The 16,818-nt window shown below is 43.3% G+C and overlaps 1 protein-coding gene across 1 annotated transcript in view; it reads right to left on the bottom strand.

Annotated features, from left to right (window-relative positions):
* Positions 1-16,818, bottom strand: part of SV2C (synaptic vesicle glycoprotein 2C) — a 263,022-nt gene that overhangs the window by 215,018 nt on the left and 31,186 nt on the right. The window contains 1 exon segment of the mRNA XM_075838491.1: positions 7,758-7,892. The gene's annotated coding sequence lies outside the window, so the exon portion shown is untranslated.

Raw genomic sequence — 16,818 nt, 5'->3', positions numbered from 1 at the left:
TTTCTCGTGCGAAGTCATGTGTGCAGTAGCTCCTGAGGTACCAGTACAGTTGAAACCCGCAAGAAGTGACCCCGTTTTAAAAACTACACCCTTAAGGCATTCATCTAGAGGTGTAGTGAGCATTTTTACCGGAGACATATACCCCATAAACTGTAATGTGGGTTCTCACGGGTATGGCAATACCCTCAATGTGGCTGTTATCAGCTGCTTGGGCACACAGCAGGGCTCAGAAGGGAAAGATAATGGGGGATAAGCTGTGCGGAGTACATCAGGGTAAGTAGAATTGGGGTAAATTATAAATCAAGGGATGTATGATAAATTTTAAAACACTCTTTCATACAGAGCTCTGGTTTTTCGGGACACGCGTTACATTGATATATTGTGTCCTCCCTTATACCCCTCTTATAGCAGACTTTGCACCTCTTTTGACTTTTTCCCTTCTTGCCAGTTTGGGGAACTTCTCCTGGAAAGTGCTGCCCTGGTGCGATGCGTGTGGCCTCGCTTCCAGAAGTACTGGGTGCCCTCCCCTTCCTGGTCCCTAAAGATTAGGTTCTTGATAACCACCTCTTGAAATTCCAGGAAAGTTCCCCTCTGGCCTGTACATCGACGTAGCACGTACACATTGTACAATGCCATCTGTATGATGTTTGCGGCCAGCTTCTTATACCACACCGCATGGCGCTATAGGGCTTCAGGACTTGATCTGACAAGTCCACCCCTCCCATGTACCTATTGTAGTCCAGGATGCAGTCTGGTTTAGGGGTCTCTGTACTGGTACCTCGTACAGGTACATGGGTACTGGTGTGACATCTCTCTTGTCCTTGTACTTGACACACAATATGTTGCTGCTAGAATGTGCCCTGCGCTCACCCCTTCTTGTTTGCCCTGCAGAGTCTTAGGGAGGCCTCTCAGATTTCTTCTAGCAGTGCTGCATGCCACAGGACTGGAAGCGAGGCAGTTGAAGAGTGGGACGCCGGTATAAAAATTATCCAGGTAGAGGTGGTAACCCTGGTCCAGCAGTGGGTGCACCAAATCCCACACAATTTTTGCATTAACTCCCAGTAAGGGGGGGCATTCTGGGGGCTGAATACTGGTGTCCTTCCCTTAATATATCCTAAATCTGTAGGTATACCCTGATGCACTCTCGCACAGCTCATACATCTTCACGCCATACCTTGCCCTCTAACTCGGCAGGTACTGGCGGAATTGAACCCTCCCTTTAAAATCCACCAAGCACTCATCAATAGAAATACACTTCTTGGGGTGTATGCTTGGGAAAACCAGGCACTGAAACGGTCTAATAGGGGTCTCCGTTTATACAAACGGTCAAAACTGGGGGTCATCTCGGGGTGGGCACGGCTCATTATCAGTATAATGTAAGAAGCGAAGTATTGCCTAATTTATTTATTTTTTTAGGTTCCAGTTCAGTTCTGAAGTTGCTTTGATGGTCCTATATATTAGAAACCCCTATGAAACACCCCATTTTAGAAACTAGACCCCTCAAAGTATTCACAACAGCATTTAGAAAGTTTATGAACCCTTTAGGTGTTTCACAGGAATTTAGAGCAAAGTAGAGGTGAAATTTAAATTATTTTTTTTGTCAGAAAATCCTCTTTATACCATTTTTTTATAACACAAAAGGTTTTACCAGAGAAACGCAACTCAATACGTAGTGCCCAGATTCTGCAGTTTTGAGAAATATCGCACATGTGGCCCTAGTGCGGTAATGGACTGAAGGAGCGGCCTCAGAAGCAAAGGAGCGCCTAGTGGATTTTGAGGCCTCCTTTTTATTAGGCACCATGTCCGGTTTGAAGAGGTCTTGTGGTGCCAAAACAGTGGAAAACCCCCAAAAGTGACCCCATTTTGAAAACTAGTCCCCTTGAGGAATCCATTGTAGTTTTCTTGGGGTGCATGTGACTTTTTGATCAGTTTTTATTCTATTTTTAGGTGGAGTGGTGACTAAAAAACAGCAATTCTACTATTGTTTTTAATCTATTTTTTTTACAGCGTGCACCGTGCGCTATAAATGACACATTCACTTTATTCTGCGGGGCGATACGATTACAGCGATACCATATGTTTATAGGTTTTTTTAATGTCTTATGGCGTTTGCACAATAAAATACTTTTTGTAAAAAATCATTTACTTTTTGTGTTACCTTATTCTAAGAGCCATAACGTTTTTATTTTTCCATCAAGAAAGCTGTGCGAGGACTTATTTTTTGCGTAACGAACTGTAGTTTCGATCAGTACCATTTTTAAGTACATGCGACTTTTTGATCTCTTTTTATTCCATTTTTTGGGAGGTGAAGTGACCAAACAATTGTGATTGTGGTACGGTTTATTATTATTTTCTTTTACGGCGTTCAATGCGCGGGATAAATAACGAAATAATTTTGTAGTTCAGGCCGTTACGGACCCGGTGATACCAATTATGTATAGTTTATTTGTTTGTTTATATATATTTATTAATAATAAAGGACTGATAAGGGAAAAGGGGGGATTTTTACTTTTATTACTTTTAAAACTTTTATTTTCTTATTTTTACACATCTTTTTTTAACTTTTTTTTAACTTTATTACTTTGTCCCACTAGGGGACATGAGAGCAGGAGGCCCTGATCGCTATTCTAATACACTGCACTACATGCGTAGTCCAGTGTATTAGAACTGTCAGCTACTCACTGACAGCAAGCATAGTGGGTCCTGACTTCGTCAGGACCCACTAGGCTTCCGCCGATGGCAGAGCCGGACGCCATTGTTTGGTGTCCGGTTGCCATAGCCACCATCGCCAGCCGCTATCGCGTAGCAGGCTGGCGATTGTAGCTTAACCCCTAAAAAGCCGTGATCACTATTGAACACGGCTTTTAAGGGGTTAATCAGCGGGGACACCGCAATCGGTCCCCGCTGTAGGAGCTGCGGCAGCTGCTGTACGAGACAGCAGCTGTCACAGCTCCTGTATGTGTCGGGAGGACGGCCGAAATGGCCGTTACTCCCGCGACGTAATAGTACGTCGCTGAGCGCTAACGATACAGTTAGCGCGACGGATTATTACGTCGCTGAGCGCGAAGGGGTTAAGTGCACCAAAGAAAATACAAAAGATCAATTCAGAATACCTTCTGGACCACACAGTTTAAGCAATGCAAACTTATCCATTACTCCTACTACAGGGTTACATTATCTTATGCTTCAAACTAATTACTTTCACAGCTCATCCTGTTCTCTACCATGGTATAACCAAGTCTATAGGGTAAAATTACACCATCACTTTCTGACCGGTGGGGTCTGACTGCTAAGACCTTCACCGATCCTGAGAATAAAGGTGCTGCTTTATCATTGTGTCCCTCACAAGTTTTTTTTTGCACAGTGGTGCACCCGGTCACCTCCTGTGCAGGGAACTGCAACAAAGCTTTATTCAAGTAAATAAGGCCCTTGTTGGATTTCCCTGCACAGTAGGTGACAGGGTGCACCGATGTGCAGGAAAAAAAACGTAGGAAGCGAAACATAGGAAGCAGAAAGTAGATATGAATTTTAAGAGGGGAGGTCATATGTTGAAATTCCAAAAAATGTCTCCAATAACAAAATTTGATCAAAAATGTTTTTTACTTATTTGTAGAATAGGAAATCATACAGTTTTCTAATATACATGTATTAGAAATTCTGCTCACATACATTTCTTATAGTACATGAGGCAGAGTAGAATGGTATAGCCCACAGATTAGTCCTGTGTAATGCATCCACAGGCAAACTGAATATGACTAAACATGGCGTCAGTCATCTGACCAACACATATACAGTATACACACACGCACACACGCACAGACACACACACACACACACACACTCACACACAATGTGTTTAGGCAACATAGAAGACACATGCATGGGCTATGTGAATAGGAGTAATGGTGGAATAATGATGAACAACTACTTCACTGTGCCTGTGTTTACTGTCTCTAGATGATTTATAAAATGGCTGCCTGTCTCTAGGTGGTCATGTTAATAAAGTTAAATAAAAATAAATAAACACAAACTGTATGATTTCCTATTTTATATATAAATTAATAGAAAAAATAATCAATAGTATAAGCGAAGAAAAAAAACAACTTTGTAATATATCTTATTACAGAAAAGTGCCTCTTTCTACACTTACTATATCCCTTCCCTCCTTAAATTTTCACTTACTCAGAGTTCACTGATAGAATCCATACAACAGAGAGTAGAGGGATTGGCAGCTTTACTAAGAGATCAGGTAACAGCTGTCCATAGCAGTCTATGGAGAGGGTAGGGGAGTAGGAAGCAGAAGCAGCAGACTCCTATACACAGCTAACAGTCCTCTATATACCGTTATGGCTGAAACCCTGCTCCCCTATCCCTATCTCTCAAACACATACAGAAGCAGCAGCAGCATGGAGGTCATTATACAGCAGTAAGGTGCAGTGCAGCTGTGAATCCAGCACTGGGGTGAGCAGTAAAACACTTACTAGAGTCAGCAGCAGCGCACCTGTGTCTCTTTTTTTCATTCTTCAGCTGCTCTCTCCTCCCCCTCTCTATAGACGTCTATTGGCAGCTGTAACCTGATCTCTCAGTGAAGTTATTTTATAATATGTTGGTATCGAAAAGGCAGAGCTCAACAATAAAGCCAGAAAGAAGACCAGGTCATTATTGATTGAGAAAACATGTCAGACGGTGTCCCTTTAAAACATTTCACAGGAAGATAATGAATCGAATTACTCAAGCACACCAGAATAGTGTTTGTAGCCAAAATACAGGTAGGTAGGACATGCCAGATAAGAAGGATAATCTGCAGCAGCCTCGCTTCAGGGGGCCCCCTGACTGAAGCCTTTTACACAGGCCAATGTTTGGGCAAAAGAGCGTGCATATGAAAACTAATTTCCGATCATTGCCCTTTGTAGACAGGATTAAATATCATCGTTGTCGGCAGCTCATCTCCCTGTGTAAACAGGGAGATGCGCTGCCGATATGATAGAAATGTATGGGAACGAATGATCGTAGTAACTGATCATAGCTTCTTGTGAAAGGTGCAAACAAGCGCCGATCATCGAGCTGTCTCGATGATCGGCACTTTTTTTCATGGCCCATATCGGGCAGTGTTATAGGGCCCTCAGGCATGTGGTTGGTGAATTGCTACAATTACTAGGCACTAATTGGTTCTGTCGGGTTTCCGTAATGATTTTCGGCATATTGCTTAACAAAACAGCACTGCATGCTGCGTTATTTTGTCTGGGATATTTGTAACGGAGCCTCCAGGTGTGAACAGAGCCTAATATAACAGGTTGGCTATGACTCCATACTGCTATAGCTGAAATACATTTTATTGAAAAACACGATATCAGTTATGAGTCCTATCTTTTAAAAAAATTAAAAATAAATAAGTGAAGCAGTATTGGTTCCACTCATAAATCTAGTATTGAATACAATGCGATATCTGTGTCCATTGAATCATTAAAGGGGTTCTAAGCTTTTAGTTAAATAAAGATTAATCACTGTATGATGAAGTTATGCAACTTTCTACTATACTTTATGCATTTTATTGATATATATATATATATATATATATATATATATATATATATATATATATATATATATATATATATATATATATAAAGTAAATCCTTTCAAAATACGAGACAGCACACCTTAATAGTGAAAAAAGTGGATTTATTCACCACATGCGACGTTTCAGCCCTACTCCATGGGGCCTTTCTCAAGCATATATATATATATATATAGCCATATTTATTGTAATGTACTAAAGAATATGCAATGTAAATGTGAGGTTTGATTGCGATATTTGCCATCATATTACAGTAATTAAAACGTGCTCTGCACCTCTCTTTATAAACTTCATTAAATTACTGTTAATGTTATAGTTTATATGAAGGACATTGGAGTAAAACATTATTCTATACAAAGCACAATTACAGACAATGTAATGAACTCTGTTAATCTTCAGCTAATCAAAAATCTCTTGTAGGTTTTCTAAGCTTCCTGATGTCTTAATGAGAGGCTTTCATCAAAAGAACAACTTGGGTTTCACCCATTCACTGCTTACAATAATGATGCATATGGCTATTTCTATTAGTTTGTTAGTGGTTTAGATACATTTATGGCAGCAGAACAAGGAGGAAATGCAGGGAGACCTCAGACGTTATACTTAGTACCCTGATAAAGTGGATCAATTGCTTGTATGTGTTAACAAAACTAGACTCGGAAGCGTAAGGAATAGGTGTTAGGCTTATGTAGGTTTATACAGTGTTACTGAGATGAGAAAATGTATTCATTAATTTAGAGATTTGCAGTGTTTGCAGCATGTAGCAAATTCCAGTCAGGTTGTGATTTAATGCCAGCACATCGCAACAAACGGAACGGCCATTCAGGAGGTATTAACAATTGGAATTATTAATCACACATTTCCATATTGGGTCTTCAAGGGTCTTTTCTATATTTTTTTTCCAGAAACAGAGCTTAGCTGCAATACCAAATATTGCCCATTGACAAGAGTGGCACTATTTCTGGAGAGAAACAAACCTTTTTTCTCTAATCCTACTTACTTTATGTGTAATTGTGACACTACTGTTGAAACAATTTACCACAGTTGACCTGATAACGGTTGAGGAGTTCAAATAACCCATAACTGATTTTATAAGTTGATTACAGTTTTACTCTCTGTTGCACAGGATCAATCCGGTAGACCCTCTTTGGAGATAGTCTGGTCCCCTCTTACGGGTGTGGCTGATAAGAAGGAAAGTGGTCTGAGCTGGTCCGCAAGGCAAGCAGGCACTAGCTCTCCTGCGGAGAGAGTGCTATGACATCCTGGCAGGGCGTAATTATATAAATGTACATAGATAGCCGTTGCACCCAGGCACGAACCAAATGGAAGCAAGGGAAAGAGGTAGGGAGATTTTGCCCTAACCTTAAAGATTCATGCAACTACATTTTTATTTTGGGCAGTATGGTATGTGTGCCTTTTAAACACATATCACTCTGCCAGTCTCTCACCATATCGTATTTACAATTAGATATTACACATGCCATAAAAGTTGGGGGGGGGGGGGACACTTTAGAAGAAAGCAAAAAGGAAAAACTAGTAAAATTAAATCCTAATGTATAATTTGTGAGGAAAAGGTCAACCATGTTAGATAGGGTACATTAACATATGTCAGTTGCATCAGCATTAGTTTTTTTTTTGTCTTTCAAGTGATTACAACTGATGCAAAAAGTGATGCAAAAAAGTATCAGCTGCCATCAGGCTTTTTCAAAATTTTTACTACAAAACTAACAGTTGTCATCAGTTGTCGTTAGTTGTCATTTGTTGTCGTTATCAGTTTTTACCATCCGTTTTTAACATCAGTTTTTACCACAATGGTCCACCAAAAAGGTTGTCTAGGTCACCGTGCCAATTTTATCAGAGTTGTGCATAGCTTGTGATAGATTTAATACATGATAAATTAGATACTTGTTGTGTACCATGTCAGGCAGTGGCGGATTAAGTAGGCCCTGGGCTGTTACCTAAACTTGGACCCCCCTTCAAAACCGCCACCCTGCCACGCCGTAACTATTGTTAACACTACGTTTTTGTGTAAGCATTAACAAATGGGTGTTACGATTCCCCTTGTCAGATGCATTTGTCTATCAGTCCTGGACTGTACTAAGACTTTTCGTGAAATACAAGGTTTTCCTATAATAAACATGTCAGTAGAGGTGACAGATTCTCTGTAAATCTAGTGACTCACAGGTGACGCCGTCCCAGATTCTAATAGTTTTTTTCCGGTCCAGACTTCATGACAACTTCTCCCGGCCATGACCCATTTCTGCAGAATTTGCCGCTCAGATGTCTTTGGCTCTTCACTTTTCCAACATTACCACACCTATAAATGAGGATAAAATTATTATGGTGCCACAAACTGTGCCCTTAAATTTAATAGCACCATGCACTGCGCCCCTGAATAAAATAGTACCAAACACTGTGCCCCTGAATATAATTGTGTCAAACTCTGTAAAGTAAAGCACCACATACACAGTGCCCCCTGTAGATACTGCCACACACAGCCCCTGTAGTTAAATGCCACATACAGCCCACTGTAGATAGCGCCACACACACTCCCCCTGTAGGTAGTGCCACACACACTCCCCCTGTAGATAGCGCCACACACCTCCTGTAGATAGCGCCACACACCCCCAGTAGATAGCGCCACACACACAGCCCTCTGTAGATAGCATCGCACACAGCCGCCTGTAGATAGCGCCACACACAGCCCCCTGTAGATAGCACCACACACACCCACCCTTAGATAGCATCACACACAGCCCCCTGTAGATAGCATCACACACAGCCCTCTGTAGATAGCGCCACACAGACCACCTGTAGATAGGGCCATACACAGCCCCCTATAGATAGCGCCACGAACACCCACCTATAGATAGCATCACACACATCCCCCTGTAGATAGCATCACACACATCCCCCTGTAGATAGCATCACACACAGCCCCCCTGTAGATATCGCCACACACAGTCCCCTGTAGATAGTGCCACACACCACCCCCTGTAGATAGCACCACACACAGCCCCTGTAAATAGCACCACACACCCCCTGTAGATAGCATCACACACAGCCCCCTGTAGATAGTGTCACACACAGCCCCCTGTGTACAGCGCCACACACAGCCCCCTGTAGATAGTGTCACACACAGCCCCCTGTGGACAGCGCCACACACAGCCCCCTGTAGATAGCATCACACACAGCCCCCCTGTAGACAGCGCCGCACAGCCCCCTGTAGATAGCATCACACACCCCCTGTAGACAGCACCACACACAGCCCCCCTATAGATAGTGTCACACAGCACCCGCCCCTGGTATATAGGGTCACACATCGCTTCCCCCTTGTATATAGTGTTACACAGCGCTACCCCCCCTTGTATATAGTGCAACACAGCGCTTCCCTCTGTTATCTAGTGTCACACAGTGCTACCCCCCTTGTTCACCATGTTCCAAATTATTATGCACATTGGATTTAAGTGTCATAAACATTTGATTATTAGTTTTTCAATTAAATTCATGGATGGTATTGTGTCTTAGGGCTCTTTGGATCATTGTAATCAATCTCAGACACCTCTGATAATTAGTTTGCCAGGTGTGCCCAATCAAAGGAAAACTACTTAAAGGAACAGTGTCATCACAATTTTTTTTTTAATATGTTAAAGATGTTAGTGCTTTATTAAAAACGTTTATATTTATTTGTGTGTTTGTGTTTTACTTTTTCTTATTTTTACACTTTTTTCTTCCCTATGGGGGCTGCTATTTTTTTTTCCATTTCTGTATGTGTCGATTAACGACACATACAGACATGGAATACGGCAGCCACAGTCGCATAGGGACTGCGAACGGGTCCCGTCCCATCCACTTCTGTGTACGCCGTCTGTGTGGGAACTGCGAATGCGCCGCTCCCACACAGTCCAATTTGAAATGCGCGCCGTCCGGCGCCATTTTCCTGTGGACCGGAAGTCGCGGCCGGACAGTAAGATTACTACTTCCGGTCGCGGCTTCCGGACTTGTGCACTTGGACCAGCGGCAGCAGACGGAGCGGACGGGCCGGAGGGAGCCGCGGCGGCAGGAGCAGGTAAGAGATTTCTATGTATGTTCGTGTTTGTGTGTGTTTACTACTGTATGTAAACCTACTACACTGTGTTTTAGCTCAAAAAATGGCGACACACAGTGTAGGAGGTTAGACCGTTCAAACCCCTCGTTTATCCCAGCACTAGCCAGGATAAAGGAGGGGGGGATTCTCAGAGCTCACTAGAGCGAGTGCTTTTTTCCCAATTTTGCAGCAAAAAGCAATGTGGTTGCTTTACCACATGCAATGCTGCAATTTTGGGAATAGCTCCATCTAGTGACCAGCAATGGGAAATATTATAAATTAGAATCTAATTTATAATATTTCCTGACTCGTGAAAAAAATAAAAAAAATTTGAACAATGTTTAATCACCTACACACTAAATGTTTAATTTAAAAAAAAAAAACATGTTTTGCTGGCAACACATTCCCTTTAAGAAGGACGTTCCACATTATTAAGCAGGCCAGAGGTTTCAAGCAATATGGTAAAGAAAAAGGATCTCTCTGCTGCTGAAAAGCGTGAAATAGTGCAATACCTTGGACAAGGTATGAAAACATTGGATATTTCAAGAAAACTTAAGCGTGATCCTCGTACTGTGAAAAGATTTGTGGCTGATTCAGAGCACAGACAGGTTCGTTCAGATAAAGGCATAATGAGGAAGGTTTCTGCCAGAAAAATTAATAGGATTAGGAGAGCAGCTGCTAAAATGCCATTGCAAAGCAGCAAACAGGTAATTGAAGCCGCTGGTGCCTCTGGAGTCCCGCGAACCTCAAGGTGTAGGATCCTCCAGAGGTTTGCAAGTGTGCATAAAGCTATTATTCGGCCACCCCCTAAACAATGCTCACAAGCAGAAACAGTTGCAGTGGGCTCAGAAATACATGAAGACTAATTTTCAAACTGTGTTGTTTACTGATGAGTGCCGTGCAACCCTGGATGGTCCAGATGGATGGAGTAGAGAATGGTTGGTGAATGGCCACCATGTCCCAACAAGGCTGCGACGTCAGCAAGGAGGTGGCGGAGTCATGTTTTGGGCTGGAATCATGGGGAGAGAGCTGGTAGGCCCCTTTAGGATCCCCGACGGTGTGAAAATGACCTCTGCAAAGTACGTAGAGTTTATAACTGACCACTTTCTTCCATGGTACAAAAAGAAGAACCGTGCCTTCCGTAGCAAAATTATTTTCATGCATGACAATGCACCATCTCATGCTGCAAAGAATACCTCTGTGTCATTGGCTGCTATGGGCATAAAAGGATAGAAACTCATGGTGTGGCCCCATGTTCCCCTGACCTCAACCCTATTGAGAACCTTTCGAGCATCCTCAAGCAAAATATCTATGAGGGTGGGAGGCAGTTCACATCAAAAGAGAAGCTCTGGGAGGCTATTCTGACATCCTGCAAAGATATTCAAAGCAGAAACTGTCCAAATACTCACAAATTCAATGGATGCAAGAATTGTGAAGGTGATATCAAATAAGGGGTCCTATGTTAACATGTAACTTGGCCTGTTAAGTTTTTTTTTATTGAAAGAGCTTTTGATTTCTGTAAATATGACCTGCTGATGCTGCAAATTCAACAAATTACCATTTTAGTTCTCTTTACAACCTTTAAAATGGTTTGATCTCTGTTGTGCATAATAATTTGAAACAGTGCATTTTGAGTTTTTTACTTCTAAAAAAAAAATCTGTTATCATTAGGAGATTTGTTCAATAAAATTTGCATTATACTCCAACGGTTGATGGCTTCAAGATTATACTGACTCTCATTTGCATCGACTATTTAGGAAAATCAGCGAAAAATAACATTTGTATAATAATTTGGAACGCGGTGTATATAGTGCTACACAGCACTTCCCCCCTTCTTGTATATAGTGCCACACAGCGCACCCCCTCCACAAAAAATAACAAATTAAATAAATATATATTTTACTTACCTTGCCCCGTTCCCACGACAGAGGGAGCGCTACACATCCTCCGGGCGGGACACATGTGCTGACCAGCGTGATGCTGCCCGAACCGCCCTAATGATCATCCGCCACTAATGTCAGGGCTCTCCTTCTCTGCTACAGCCCCAGCTCTGCACTGAAGTCTGACGCACACATTGTAACGTCATGTGTGTAATATTCAGTGCAGCGCCATGGCCGGCGCCAATAGAGAGAGCCCAGAAGGCAGCTGCTGTCCACTGACCTCAGATCAGATCTTCGAAGCAGGCTTGTGAGCCTACATAGACGCCAAACACTAGCCCTAACTTCAGGGGGTATCTAGTTTTTGGCGCCTATACAGCTACCCATCCCACCCCACATCTCCTAGCCACCCCACACCACGCAGGGATTGCTCTTGTTTCTATTCACACAACAGGGTTTGGGTGTCGACCATTAAAAACGGCCATCTAGGTTCAGTTTTGCTGACTGTTTTGCATCTGTTTTGTGTCCTTTCCGTGTCCGTGTTTTCCGTTTTCGCCAAATTTTTAATTTCAGGTGTAGATAATGAAACAGTGCCCCCTGTAGATAATGCCGCAGTGCCCTATGTATATAGTGCCATACACCCCCTGTTGATAATGCCGCAGTGCCCTCTTTAGATAGTGCCACACACCCCTTTGTAGATAATGAAACAGTGCCCTATGTATATAGTGCCACACCCCCCTGTAGATTATGCTGCAGTGCCCTCTTTAGATAGTGCCACACACCCCTGCACATAGTGCCATCCCCTGTAGTTTATGTCACAGTGTCCTCTGTATATAGTGTGACACCCCCCTGTAGATAATGCCGCAGTGACCTCTGTAGATAGTGCCACACACCCCCTGTAGATAATGCCACAATGCCCTCTTTAGATAGTGCCACACACCCCTTTGTAGATAATGAATTTCATGTGTAGATAATGAAACAGTACCCCCTGTAGATAATGGCACAGTGTCCTCTGTATATAGTGCCACACCCCCTGTAGATAATGCCACAGTGCCCTCTTTAGATAGTGCCACACACCCCTTTGTAGATAATGAATTTCATGTGTAGATAATGAAACAGTGCCCCCTGTAGATAATGGCACAGTGTCCTCTGTATATATAGTGCCACACCCCCTGTAGATAATGCCGCAGTGACCTCTGTAGATAGTGCCACACACCCCTGTAGAAAATGCCTCAGTTCCCCCTGTATATAATGCTGCAGTACCCCCTGTAGATAGCGCCACACAGAACCCACTGTAGATGGTGCCACGCAGCGCCACCTGTAGATTGTGCCACACAGCGCCCCCCGTAGATAACGCTACCCTTACTTACTGAACGGAATCCCCGGCCACAGCATTGCCAATGGTGTGGCGGCGGATTCCCTTAACCCCTTAAGGACACGGCCAATTTTGGCCTTGAGGACAGAGCAATTTTTTTACATTTCCCCTCTTTACATCCCGACGCTTATAACTCTTTTATTTTTTGTACGATGTAGTTGTATGAGACTTTGTTTTTTGCAGGACAAGTTGTACTTTATGTAGGTACCATTTTTTGGTACAAATACATTATCGTTTAATTTCTATAAATTTTTATTTTGGCGAAAATGCAGAAAAAAAGCAGTTCCGCTGCAGTTTTAATATTTATTTTTTTACACCATACACCGATCATCATAAATAATGTTATATATTTGTTGTACAGGTTGTTACGGTCGGGGCGACACCAAATATGTCTATAAATATTTCATGTTTTAGGACTTATATTTTAAAAAGTTTATTTATTATAAAAAATGTGTGTTTCTGTGTATTTTTTTTACTTTTTCTTTATTTATTTATCATAAAAAAATGTTTACATTCATTTAACTTTTTTTTTTAATCCCATAAAGGGATTTATCATTTTGATTTTTATTTTGTAACTGTAATGTACTGGCATAGATCTACATATATACTGTATATGCCAGTACATTAGCCTGTTACTGATTGTACACAGGCAGTTGTTAGGGCAGACCTCAGTACGCCCTAACAATAGGAAATCTGTTCAGACAGCCCTGGGGTCCTTCAATGGACCCTGGGCTGTCTGCCCATACGAGTTTTGGGCTTTGATCGCGTCACAGTTATTTTCTGTGACGCGATCAATGTGCAGTCCCCCCTCTTTGAACGCCGCAATCAGCTTTCATAGCGGCGTTCAAAGGGTTAACGGCAGAGAGAAGATGTTTCTCTCCTCTCAGCTGTCAGAGCGGGGCCGTGGCTGTGTATTACAGCCGTTGCCCCGCTCTTGATCGCGTGCACAGACGGCTGTCACACAGGACGAGTATGCTTGTCCTAATGCGCAAAGTGCTCGCCGCTCAGGACGAGCATACTCATCCTGTGACGGCAACCAGTTAAGGAGGACCCCCTGACGAAACTGCCATAAACAGATAGTGACGTCAGTGGCTACTCCTAGAGCAGAATCCCCATTGTCGGCTCTGGCCAGGGATTCCTCAGGGGTTTCCTCTAGGAGCGGAATCCCCGGCCAGATCAGTAGCCACTGACGTCACTGTCCATATATGGACAGTGACGTCAAGGGCTTCCCCAAGCACAGCGCTTAAAGTAGTGCTGTGCCCGGGGAGTCCTCGGCAAGCGGAGGAGCTCTCTGTGCTCCTCGGCTCTGAACTAATTCTGAAGCAGGGAGCTGATGGTCCGCCTTCCCGCTAGGTCCTGCTGTATAGTGGATGTGGCAGCACCAGGCGTTTATCCGGCCACAATTAAAATAGATAGGATATGGCACTGGACCCCTAGGAGCCGGACCAGAAAATGCTGCAGGTAACGTTTTTGGATCCGGCTCCTGTCCAGGTCCAGCGCCATATGGAGCCACACTTGATGTCCTCTGTGCCAAGACAGATCTCATGGAAAGCTATGGGATCCGTTCTAGCATCAGTTTCCCTCCGACTGTTTTGCAACACGCCCGGGGGAAACTGACAGGAGCAACGGACATATGTGAACGGACACTTACATAGTTAGTATGGTTCAAAAAAGACATACCGTATATGTCGGCGTATAAGACGACTGGGCGTATAAGACGACCCCCAACTTTTACCCTTAAAATATAGAATTTAAGATATACTCACCATTTCGTGCAGGAGTGCTTCACTATGGCCATCGGCGGCAGGACCCAGGACTCTCTGTCTCTTTGAACTCGCGCATGCGCAGATAGGCTGCTTCATCGTGCGAGATCTGAGAGGCAGGGAATGAGAGGAAAGGGCGGGCCAGAGGATCTTACAGAGATGTTCCCTGGCGGCTAATACCGGCTTCCCTCAGATCCGTGGCGGATTCCGTGCATCCCGGGAACCTGTGTACCGGACTGCAGGCTCACAAGGTAACACACAACCTGTGTGTAGACAATATGTAGACTAGGGATGTCACGATACCAGAATTTGGACTTCGATACCGATACTTCGTTTAGTATTGCGATTTCGATACCAATTTCGATACTTTTGCCAACAGTAATAAAAAAAAAAATCTTCCGTTTTCTGATGTGAGGCGCGACGTGTGATGAATTTTGAACGCGCCTCACATTAATAGTAATTAATCCCATCATGTTTCTCAGTCATATTGGGTTAATGTGCGAGGTACATGATGGGGTTAATTACTATTAATGTGAGGAACATGGAGGGTAAATTCATCGCACCTCGCGCCTCACATTAATAAGTGAATGAAAGCCGTGTTTATTTCATTTTTTTTACAGCGTACACATCATAAATGATGCAAAAACATTGTTGTCCGCGCCATTACTGAATGTGTGTATTTTATGTATTGAGACTTATTTTAATGTTTATTGTAAAAAAGGTGAAGGTGTATTTTTTTAAAAATTTAACAATACTTTGTTTTTACTTTATTTTTAAACTTTAATGTACTGACATATATCAGATATGTGCCAGTACATTAGCCTGTGGACAGATAGCATACAGGCAGTTGTTAGGACATACTTGGGTATGTCCTAACAACATGAAATATGGTAAGACAGCCCTGGGGTCCGTCAATAGACCCTGGGCTGTCTGCCCATATATGGTATGGCCCTCGATCGCGTCACAGGAATTCCCTGTGACGCGATCCAGGGGCATCCCCCCTTCTCACTTTCCCCTGAATGCTGCAGTCAGCTGTGATCGCAGCATTCAGGGGAATAACGGCGGAGATGAGCGGTTTCTCTGATCTCCGCCGTTATAGAGCGGGGCTGCGGCTGTGTAATACAGCCATTGCCCCGCTCCTGACAGGAAGTGCGCGCGCGGTCAGCATGAGGTGATGCGGCCGGCGCTGCACTAATGAGCGGCAGTTCAGGCACTGAAGACAGAACATGGGGGTGTTTTGTAGCGCGCCCGCCATGTTCTGTCTCCAGTGCCGCCGCTCAATAGTGCAGCGCTGGCCGCATTGCATCATCCTGACCCCGCGAACTTATCATGACTCAGGAGCGGGGCTGTGGCTGAATTACACAGCCGCAGCCCCGCTCTCATAGTCATGTGTACTATACTGAGCTGTGCGGCTGCAACGTGCATCCCTAATGTAGACAATATCCGGCATATAAGACGACCCCACACTTTTGACATTTTTTTAAGGGTGTAAAAAGTCGTCTTGTACGCCGATATATACGGTATGTCACTTAAGTTCAACCAAGTGATGGAAGAAAGGGATATGGGTAAACTTTATAATCTTGTTTTACCCCTATTGATCCAGATGAAGGTAAAAAAAAAAACATAAGGCATGAACCAATCTGCCCTAAAATGGAAACATTTTCCTCCTGACCACAAGTGGCGATCAAACTGAATCAACATTTGAAGAAAAATTGTATACGTTGACATAGGCGCGTGTGTGTCTTCTCGCGGGAGGGAACACAGTGCAAGCCGCCCTGATATTGTCCGTAGCTGATTGGACAGTGTCAGCGAAGACATCACGCCCCCTTGCCATTTAGTTAGATAGAAATACCCCATTAACCGTTCAGGGGCTTATTTACATATCGGGCGCCAAATGTAACGGCACCGATATGTAAATAACGGAGGAAAATAGGAAAATTATTTCAAGTGAGACCGTGTTTGTGAAGCCCTGCCTATTACATGCTGCACTCAGCTGCACATGTATCGGTAGGTGAAAGGTATTCTTTAAGTACATTGAAAAACAAAGTGAAATGTAATTGCTGGGTCTAAAAACCCAAAGCAACAGAGAAATTCAGACTGAGCTCATTCTGCACACAGGAAAAACAATACGGATATTTAGA

The sequence above is a fragment of the Rhinoderma darwinii genome, chromosome 1, assembly GCF_050947455.1.
Source record: "Rhinoderma darwinii isolate aRhiDar2 chromosome 1, aRhiDar2.hap1, whole genome shotgun sequence".
NCBI classification, from domain to species: domain Eukaryota; kingdom Metazoa; phylum Chordata; class Amphibia; order Anura; family Rhinodermatidae; genus Rhinoderma; species Rhinoderma darwinii.
This window is presented reverse-complemented; position numbering and strand designations above follow the sequence as displayed.